Source organism: Phyllobates terribilis, unplaced genomic scaffold (genome assembly GCF_046119375.1).
Source record: "Phyllobates terribilis strain yellow unplaced genomic scaffold, ASM4611937v1 Scaffold_8__6_contigs__length_399053987, whole genome shotgun sequence".
Lineage (NCBI taxonomy): Eukaryota > Metazoa > Chordata > Amphibia > Anura > Dendrobatidae > Phyllobates > Phyllobates terribilis.
In genome coordinates this window covers 244,536,388-244,546,993 of record NW_027362768.1, presented here as the reverse complement: position 1 = coordinate 244,546,993, position 10,606 = coordinate 244,536,388, and the positions used below count along the sequence as shown (strand labels likewise).

The 10,606-nt window shown below is 42.5% G+C and overlaps 1 long non-coding RNA gene across 2 annotated transcripts in view; it reads left to right on the top strand.

Annotated features, from left to right (window-relative positions):
* Nucleotides 1–5,437: 5,437 nt before the first annotated feature.
* LOC141157168 (uncharacterized) overlaps nucleotides 5,438–10,606 on the top strand; it is a 28,922-nt gene continuing 23,753 nt past the window's right edge. For both annotated transcript variants that reach the window (XR_012247751.1, XR_012247752.1), the window contains exon 1: nucleotides 5,438–5,617. This is a non-coding gene — a long non-coding RNA (uncharacterized lncRNA). The remainder of the gene's footprint in view (nucleotides 5,618–10,606) is intronic.

The window sequence follows — 10,606 nt, the reverse complement described above, 5'->3', positions numbered from 1 at the left end:
TCCAGAGCCTTTGTGCTACCAGCAACGTGGAAGCCCCCTATATTTCTTTTAACAGATGACGGACCAGAGTGGGGACTTGCTTTTTTGTGGATTGAGTTGAAGCTTTTATTGTAATCCAAAATGTTATGTAAAATGTTCCCATTTATCCTGTGCTCTACGCTGAGCACTGATATCGGGGTTTCCATTTAAATCTCTGAGTGACGTAATTCAGATGGAACCCCCAACGGATCCATTCCCTATAATGAGGCAGCAGAGTTACAATAGTCTCCATCTGGTCTGTTCAGCAGTGTCCTTTTTTTCAGAGGTTCACAAAACTGTGGCCAACGACACTTTAATGCACACCAAATAAAAAAACAGACACCGTGGGATCAAAGGCCAGACGGCGTCCACGGTGCCTCCATCTGCCTCATTATAAAAAATCCTCCGCTGGGGGGTTCCGCCTGAATCACGTATTTCAGAGATTTACACGGAAACCCCAGTGTAAGTGCTAAGCGCAGAATAAATGTGAGCCGAGCCTTACCACGATGTTTGGGAGGCAGAATGAACAAATCAGCAGCAGGTGAAGAATTGGTTTTATTTATTTTTTACACTGTTCCTCATGCGGTATAAGTGATTATACGACTTTATTCTTCGGGTCGGTGTGATTATAGCGATACCAGATTTATAGTGGATTTTTATGTTTGCTGCTGTCACACACTAAAAGACACTTTTTTTTTTGCAAAAAATAGTTTTTGCATCGCCATATTTTGAGAGCTGTAATTTTTCCATATTTTGGCTGACAGAGTAATGTAAGAGCTTGTTTTTTGCAGGACAAGTTTACGTTTTTATTGGTACCATTTTCGGGCACATAACATTTTTTGATCGCTTTCTATTCCGATTTTTGGGAGGCAGAATGACCAAAACCAACAATTAAGGAATTGTTTTTTGTTTTTTTTTATGCCGTTCCGCGTATAGTCAAACTGATAACGCAACTTTATTCTTTGGGTCAGTACGATTACAGCGATACCAAATTTGTATAGTTTTTTATGTTTTGGCGCTTTTATACAATAAAAACTATTTTATAGAAAAAATTATTTTTGCATCGCTTTATTCTGAGAGCTATAACTTTTTTATTTTTCGGCTGATGGAGCTGTATCAGAGCTTATTTTTTGCGGGACAAGATTACGCTTTCTGCGGCACCATTTTTATTTACATTCGTCTTTTTGATCGCGTTTTATTCCACTTTTTGTTTGGAGGTATGATAATAAAGCATGTTTTCTTTGCCTCCTTTTTTTTTTAACCATGTTCACTAAAGGGGTTAACTAGTGGAACAGTATTATTGGGTCGTTCCGGATGTGGCGATACCAAATATGTGTACTTTTATTGTTTATTTTTTTTTATAATATTTATTTATATGTTCAATATACATATATATATTTTATTATTTTGTGGGTTTTTTTTTTTTTTTTTATATTTTCACAACTTTTATTCACTTTTTTTTTCCACTTTTTTTTCACTTAGTCCCACTATGGGACTTTCAGTTTCTGCAATCTGATCGCTGTTATAAGGCATAGCAGTGCAGGATCACTGCTATGTCTTATAGCAGTTAGCCCTGCAGACACAAGATAGTTAGATCATGCACAGAGCATGATCTAACTATCTTGCTAGTGCCTGGTGACCTGGATGTCGTCATGATGATATTGGGTCACCATGGCAACGATCACAAAGAAGACGTCGCGGGGTCTCAGATCGCAGCATTTAGGGAGTTAAAAGTGCTGTGAGCAGTGCGGGCACTGAATGCTGGGTGTCAGCTGTCAGAATCAGCTGACACTCAGCGGCGATCGCGTGTGCAAAGCCTCTGTGCGCTCAAAATCGCCAAGAGGCATTCATACGTCTCAGGTCGGTAAATACCAGGCCAAAGGGACGTATGGATATGTCTCAAGTCAGAAAGGGGTTAATGCACATGCTTGTTGTTTTTTTCTGTTATTGTTAAAAAAATGGTATGATTTCACATCTGTGGTTTTAATTAAAGAGGTTGTCCACTACTATTGAACATGCCCCCCATCGATGTAAAAGGTGGAAATAAGATTATTAGCAAATACCTTGCAGTGTCAAACTTGCCTGTGAACGGTGCTATCGCTGGGCGCTCACAGGCATCATGTGACCTCGGCTGCAGCCGGCTCTGACATCAGCTGATATCACATCAAGTTCCGGCTGCAGCCTGGGGTGACCCAGTGACGCACTCCCCGTTGATTGATAAGTTGTGAGGAGGAGAGGGAAAGCGTGTGGTGGATGCTGGGCTGTGACGTGTGGGGAAAACCCAACCCATCAATCAGCGGGGAGCGCGTAACTGTGTCATGCCCAGCTGCAGCCAGAAATTTGGCATCAGCGGATGTCAGAGCTGCGTGCAGCCGGGGTTCACGTGATGCCTGTGAGCGGCAAGTGATAGCGCCATTCACAGGCAAGTTTGACAGTGCAAGGTATTTGCTAAAAATCTTATTTCCACCATTTACATCGATGGGGGGCATGTTCAATAGTAGTTTAATTATCTCATCCTATCATGTGTCCCAGATTCCTGCTCCCATATGTGAGCAGGGATATTTGAGCTAGTAAACAACTCTTTTTGTAGTGCAGCAGAGTGGCATGATTTGCACTTCTCAGGCATAAATTAATGCCATAGCTCGTTAGAAGGCAGGCATTAGAAAATTATAGGCCCTCTCTCTGCAAAACATCACCTTTTTCAGGCTAACAAAAGTCAACAAATGTTAATAGAGCTGACCAAGTCTTTGACCCCAAATAGAACGTAATGGACTGAAAGTAAATGGATGCCAGTTTTGTTGCAGACCGTCAGCTTCTCAATGAAAAAGTCAACAAACTACAATACACCAGGGCCACTGCTCTCAAAGGGCATTCAACTAGAAAATAAGCTCAGATAAAGCTTTTCTAGTGAAACACTTAGGCTGCGTTCAAACATTGCGTATTTTCGCGCGCTTTCTTGCGCGCGCGCGCTTTTTCAAAATACACAATGTGCCTTGTGTCTGCCAGCAAAGTGAATGGGAAATTCACTTTGCCGTTCAGACACTGTGTGATTTTATGCAGAGCGATAGCGCGGCTGCGTAAAGAATTGACATGTCAATTCTTTACGCAGCTGCGTCCTGCGCTTTCTCCTATTGTGCCCATTATAAGCGATGGAATTACGCAGCGGTGTTCACACACTGCGTAATTCCAGCGCTTTTTTATGGAGGCGCAGGAGAAACTATGGATACTCACCTATCTGATGGATGGGAGAGCCGTCCGGTCCGGTCCCGCCGCTTCCAGCATCTGCCGGTGAAGCGATCAGGTAACTGTAGCTGACCGGCTTCCGGTCAGCTGATTTACAAGCCGGTCACGTGACAGTCAGCTGATCGCTTCACGGCAGATGCTGGAAGCCGTAGGACCGGACCGGACGGCTCTCCCATCCATCGGATAGGTGAGTATCCATAGTTTTTTTCTTTTAAAGCAGTGTATGTACTGCAGCCAGAAGCTGTCTGTACATACACTGCTAGGGGGGACACTCACACACGACACATAGACACAGACAGGACACACAGACACATACATTACATACAGGTGTCCATGCTCCTCACACTTCATTTTCTCCTGCACCTCTGTAAAAAAAAGCAGGAAAAAACGCAGTGTGTGAATGGAGGCGCTTTTTTACCTGCGTAAAAAAAAGCAGGTAAAAAAAGCAGGAAAATACGCGCGCGTAAAAAAACGCAGGGAAATACGCAATGTGTGAACGCAGCCTTAAGGAGCGTTGAGCCTTCTGGTGTTTTGTAGGTTGTTGACTTTTTTTTATCCTTAGATAACTGAACTCTTAGCACCCCAGTTATTTTTGGTCTAAACTTCAAATGGGTCTTTGAGGTTTTCATTGTGTAGACGGCTTATAGGGGTCCCCACCTTATATATTCTCACTTTATTTCTGGCGTTGATGACATATCAATATATTAATTAAGATTCCAGTAGACCCTTTTTAGGTATATACTGCTAGTATTTTGTTCCCTTGTTCACTAGGTGCCTCATCATATTTACCAACATCCCCCATGGCCAGTATTGGAGGGTAAGAAAAAAATTGTACCTCTGATTTGAATTTCATACACGAGTCAAGAATCCTTAAAAAGAGGTTTCTCTCTAAGGGCTATCCTAAAAGATTATTAAAAGATGCTTTTTTGAAGACTAGATCCCTTATTCAAGAGGCCTGTCTAAATAAATCCTCAAGTCACTCTGCTGAGAGTTCTGGTAGATCAGAATTGACTAATTTTAACCTTATCACCACCTTTGGTTATTCTCGTTTGACTCTACTAAGATTGCTTAAAAAATACTGGTTCATTCTTAAGGATGACCCAGTCTTAGCAGATCAGTTACAAGAAAAAACATCTATCACTTTTAAAACTAGTAAAAATCTACGTAACTTGGTTGCCCCTAGCAACACCTCCATCTCATCCAGCTATTCAAAAGGTTTATTATCTTCCCTTAAGAGGGGTTGTTTCCGCTGCAACACACCTAAATGTCTCTGCTGTACCTCTATCAAGCATGGTGCTTCCACTTTTATTTCCCAGAAAACAGGGGAAAGTTTTCCCATTCATCAGAAAGTAAGGTGTCAATCATCCTATGTAATGCATCTACTTGAATGTCCGTGCGGTCTACAATATGTAGGCCGCACCATTCAAACTATGCATGCTAGATTAAACAAACACAGGCAGAACATTCGCAATGGATTTTTATTGCATAGCATTTCAAAACATTTCTTGAATGTGCACCAGAGGGATCCAAAAGTTCTAAAATTAACCATTATAGATCATATTGAGGACACATCACAGGATAGGTTGAGTCGCTTAATAACTAGGGAAAGTTATTGGGTTTTTAAATTGGGCACTCTTGCCCCGGAGGGATTGAATTTAACGTTAGAACATGTGGTGGTAAATTAGATTTTTATTGTATTTTTTAGTTTTGGTTTTACAATTTTGTCATTGTGGTTTGTTACAATTCACATATTGTTAGGATTTTGGACCCCCGTGGGTTAATTTTATCTCCTTTTCTCTGTATTTGCCTTGGACCCTTTGGAATTAATTTTATTACCCCTCCCCTTGTAATTGTCTTCAGGGGTTAATTTTATTCCCCCTCCCCTTGTAATTGTCTTCAGCTATATAATACTGTGCCTCTGTAATTTCCCTTATCACCTGATGAAGGCGTTTTTTTCCACCAAAACGCGTTGTGATTAATAAATAAAAAAAATGAATCCCACTTATTTGCTTCATCCTAGCTATTTGGCGCTCCTTCCAAACCGCCTTTTCTTTTTCCTTGTTGCCTACTTCCCTCTTTGAGGGTTGCAGTGGAGCAGCCTATTGTTTGGAGATTTTCTAGGACCTTGCCTTTACCCGTTTTCTCTCCAGGACCTTGCTGATGCTTAGTCACATGGCCGCTGGAATCCAACCCTCCAGTGGTGTGTGAGCTGCCAGCGGCATGCGATCGCTCCAGGACCTGTGTTGACGCTGGGACACGTGACTGCCGGTCTACAGCCCTCCTGCGGCGTGCGAGCTGTGTCAGCATCTCCCTCTTGTGTGGCCCGAGGTTGTGCAAGGGTACACAACCTAGTAAGGTGAGCCAAACCAGTTTCTTTTAACCCCTTCACATCCAGGTTTCACCCATTTGCACCCCTTTGTCCTTTCTTCTTTCCTCATCCTATTTTAGCAGAGCTGTGGGTGGTTATAACTGACACATCTGCAGGTTCCTCTCCACCTCCATCTCACAGGCAGACAGGGTTGCAATATTGTTACAATACAGCAGAGCTGTAAAAACAGTGTTTACAAAACCAGCAAAGTGAATTAATTTTCTGAAACCTAATACACATTAATGCTTATTTTTTCCTTGCAGATTTGAAGCAATTGCACATCTGCATGTCAATTCTTTCAGAGTTTTTCACCAATTCTAATGACTAGGAAAAAACACAAAAAAAAAAAAAAACACAATACGTTTTTGATGTAGAAATGTCTGCAGCAAATACTCAACATGTGCACATACCCTAATTTAGCTCAGCTGCAGTGGCGCCCCAGACTTCCACTTTGCAGGGCTTTGCTGCAGTTTCCTACAAAGTTGGGTGGCTAAGATCATAACTGTGCAAGTACAAATGTATAGACTGTTGGAATAACCTTTTATCATACTGAAAAACATGACATTTTTTAACATCTAAATCTAAAATTTGTACTTGTGCAGTAAAGTTCAGCAGAGAACGTCATTTTTGACATTCATTTCATAATAATGGAAACCTCTACTGTTCAGCATGTTGCTTGATGGCAACTAACACATTATAGAGTAAGAAAAGCTTAATGAGAACATGTCTCGAGAAGACCCTGCCCCCACGTCCCTCCCTGAAGCACACAAGATGTCATTTTCTGAAAATTTCATAAGGTAAGTAGTAAACAACCACTGAGCGGATCCCTTCACAACAGGTATCAGATGAATCAGCACCATTATCATAGAATCATAGAATGGTAGAGTTGGAAGGGACCTCCTGGGTCATCTGGTCCAACCCCCTGCTCAAAGCAGGATTCACTAGATCATCTCAGACAGATGTCTGTCCAGCCTCTGTTTGAAGACGTCCATTGAAGGGGAACTCACCACCTCTCGTGGCAGCCTGTTCCACTCATTAATCACCCTAACTGTCAAAAAGTTTTTTCTAATATCTAATCTGTGTCTCCTCCCATTTAGGTTCATCCCATTGCTTCTAGTCTTTCCTTGTGTAAATGAGAATAAAGATGATCCTTCTACAATGTGACAGCCCTTGACATATTTGTAGACAGTTATTAAGTCTCCTCTTAGTCTTCTTTTTTGCAAGCTAAACATTCCCAAATCCTGCAACCGTTCCTCATAGGACATGGTTTGCAGACCAGTCACCATTCTGGTCGCTCTTCTCTGAACTTGCTCCAGTTTGTCTATGTCTTTTTTAAAATGTGGTGCCCAAAACTGTACACAGTATTCCAGATGAGGTCTGACCAAAGAGGAGTAAAGACCGATAATGACTTCACGTGATCTAGACTGTATGCTTCTGTTAATACATCCCAGAATTGTATTTGCCTTTTTTGCTGCTGCATCACACTGTTGACTCATGTTCAGTCTATGATCTATTAGTATACCTAAGTCTTTTTCACATGTACTGTTGCTTAGCTCTATTCCTCCCATTCTGTATATGCTTTTTTCATTTTTATTGCCCAGATGTAGTACTTTGCATTTTTCCCTGTTAAAAACCATTCTGTTGGTTGCTGCCCACTGCTCCAGTTTATTTAGGTCTGTTTGAATCCTCTCTCTCTCTTCTCTAGTATTAGCTATCCCTCCTAGCTTTGTGTCATCAGCAAATTTAATCAGTTTACCCTCAATTCCTTCATCTAAATCATTGATAAAGATGTTGAACAATACAGGTCCCAGGACGGAGCCCTGTGGTACCCCACTTGAGACATTCAGCCAGCTGGATGTGAAGCCATTTACAACCACCCTTTGAGTCCGATCACTAAGCCAGTTATGAATCCACCTAACAGTTGCCTGGTCCATTGCATACTTGGTCATTTTTTCAATAAGGATGGTGTGAGATACTTTGTCAAATGCTTTGCTGAAGTCAAGATATACTATATCTACAGCATTTCCCTGATCCACCCAGTCAGTGATTCTGTCATAGAAGGAAATTAAGTTAGTCTGACATGACTTGTTAGTTACAAACCCATGCTGACTCTGGTTAATCACTTCATTCTTATCCATGTACTTACATACATGTTGTTTAATAATTTGTTCAAAGATCTTTCCTGGTATAGAAGTCAGACTCACCGGCCTATAGTTCCCTGGGTCCACCTTCTTCCCCTTTTTGAAGATAGGAACAACATTATGGCCATGCCTTTAGTTTATAGGTCTACATCCTGCTGACAGGTTTCCTTTAACAGATTGATTTATAATTTTGTAGGAACAGATTTATAATTGCTTGTAATCTAGTAATGTAAACACAGCTCTTCTGTGCCTTTGTACAGTAAGCGGCCTCTACCCTATAACTGACAGCTATATACCGTATTTTCAAACTGTCAGAAAATGGAGACCAGGATCAGTGCTGTCCTCTGTTGCCACATTTGAATCAAGGATGGTGTCTTAGGGCTCTTTCACAAGTCCGTGTTTCCAGTACTAGTGGTGACAAGTTTCCACACGTACTGGAGACATGGCACATGTCAGTGTGTTTCCACGGTCGGTGAGTCCGTGAGCTCCACAAGCTGACATGTCTGTTTTTTGCGGATGCACGGTCCGCAAAACATCCCACACGGATGACATCCATGTGACACATACCGGTGCCTGGGAATCAGTGTACAGTTAGCGCTGTTCCCAAGCGCCAGTGCTGAACGCTGCCCTCATCATGGTTCCCTGCCGGCGCTTCGATCAGCACCAGCAGGGACAATGATGAAGGTGGCAGTAGTCTGCTCCAGCAGTGTCCCTGTGTAAAAATAAGAATAAAATAAAATTCTTATACTTACCTATCCAGAGATGTACCCTGCTGTAATCCTCTGAAAGCGGATGCCGAGGAGCTGGGGAAAATGAGCCGATTCAGAACTGCGCTCAGTGAGTGACAGGACACCGCTCCTGAGCTCCTTTCCGGGGCCAGCTCGCTGGAGCGGCTCATTCCCCCCGGCTCCTCAGCACCAGTGATCAGAGGATTACAGAGGGGGACATCTCCGGACAGGTGAGTATATGGATTTTAATATTTTATTCTTATTTTTACACAAGGACACTGAGGGAGCAGACTACTACCCTCATCATTGTCCCTGCTGGTGCTGATCTCAGCGCTGGCAGGAAACCATGATGAGGGCAGTGTTCAGCACCCAGCGCTTGGGAACAGCGCTAACTATAGCACTGATTCCCAGGCGCCGGTACGTCTGATCCTGATGTGGCACACGGTTGCCACAAGTAGGACACACACGGATACAGATATCTCTCTTTTAGAATACTCCATTTAACAGTAATTTTTGGACTATAAGACGCACTTTTTTCCTCCAAAATGACTATGGGAGTGGAAAGCAGTGAATATTCCTTCTCTTTAATAGTGCTCCCCACTCCTATAGTCCCGGGCGTGGAGAGCAGTGAATATTCTGACAGCTGACCTCGGCATGTGGGGGCGCATGGCAGTGATGTCATGCGCTGCTTACACGCTGAAATCAGCTGCTGGCATCAGAACAGGATGCAGCGCTGCGAGGGAAGAGGAGTAGAATATATTTTTTGGGAATGGGGGACCATGTATACCACAATGGGGATGGGGGACCATGTATACCACACTGGGGATGGGGGACCATGTATACCACAATGGGGGATGGGGGACCATGTATACCAAGATGGGGGACCATGTATATCAAGATGGGGGATGGGGGACCATGTATACCAAGATGGGGGATGGGGGATGGGGGACCAGGTATAGCAGGATGGGGGGCCATACACACCAGGTTGGAGGATATTAGTACAGAATTGGGGGGACATTACCCCTATAACAGCGTCAACAGCAGATCCTCCCCCCATAACAGTGCGTCATGACCACATTTTTTGCTTCATTTTTTTCCCCTCCTCAAAAACCTAGGTGCCTCTTATGGTCCGGTGCGTCTTCTAGTCTGAAAAATACGGTACATACTTTTACATAAAGAGTGTTAATCATTGAGAAAGAGGTCCCAATAGATTCCTAGACACAGAATGATCATGGATTTAAATTAACAGTAAGTTGCACTAAAGCAGTGTTCACATGTTGCGAAAATGCTGTATTTATCTACTTTCCATCCACGTGTTTTCTGCAGGAGTGTGCACTACAATATGCATTAACAATGTTCTGATTATTGTGCTTTTGCTGCAGATTTGAAACAGTGTTTGACTTTTTTTCTGCTAGTATAAAAAAGTTTTGATTATAAACTTATGCAAATTGTCTCTTGAGAGAGGAAGAGAACTAGAACTCTAGTGCCACATATAGGAAGTAGCAATCCTAAAAGTCAATATCTGCTCTCTAACGGGCCTTGCCACATGACTTAGAATAAAAGCCAAAACCAAGACTCCGGGGGTCATGGGAAGGCAAGTATAGATTTTTTTTTTTTTTTTTAAACATTCTTTCGGTCACACTATATAAATCCATGCCGGTTGCATGGATTTATACAGGGTGGTCCAAAAGTAGGTGGACAGAAAGTGTAATAAGGTTATGAAGGGGGAGATTTATCAAACATGGTATAATGTGAAACTGGCTCAGGTGCCCTTAGCAACCAATCAGATTCCACTTTTCATTCCTCACAGACTCTTTGAAAAAAAAAGTCTTTATTTTCAACAAGATGGGGCCCCTCCACAAGATAGGGCCCCTCCACATTATTCCAGAGTAGTCCGCGAGTATCTTCAAACATTTCCTAATAAATGGATTGGCCGAAGAGGCCCACTTGATTGGCCGGCACGTTCACCAGACTTGACCCCAATGGATTTTTTCTTTTGGGGAGTACTCAAGGACAAAGTTTATAGTCGAAAACCAAAAAGTGTCAGTGATTTGAAAAATTACATAAGCGATGCATTTCAAGAAATTAATACCCAAAGAGACTTGTGC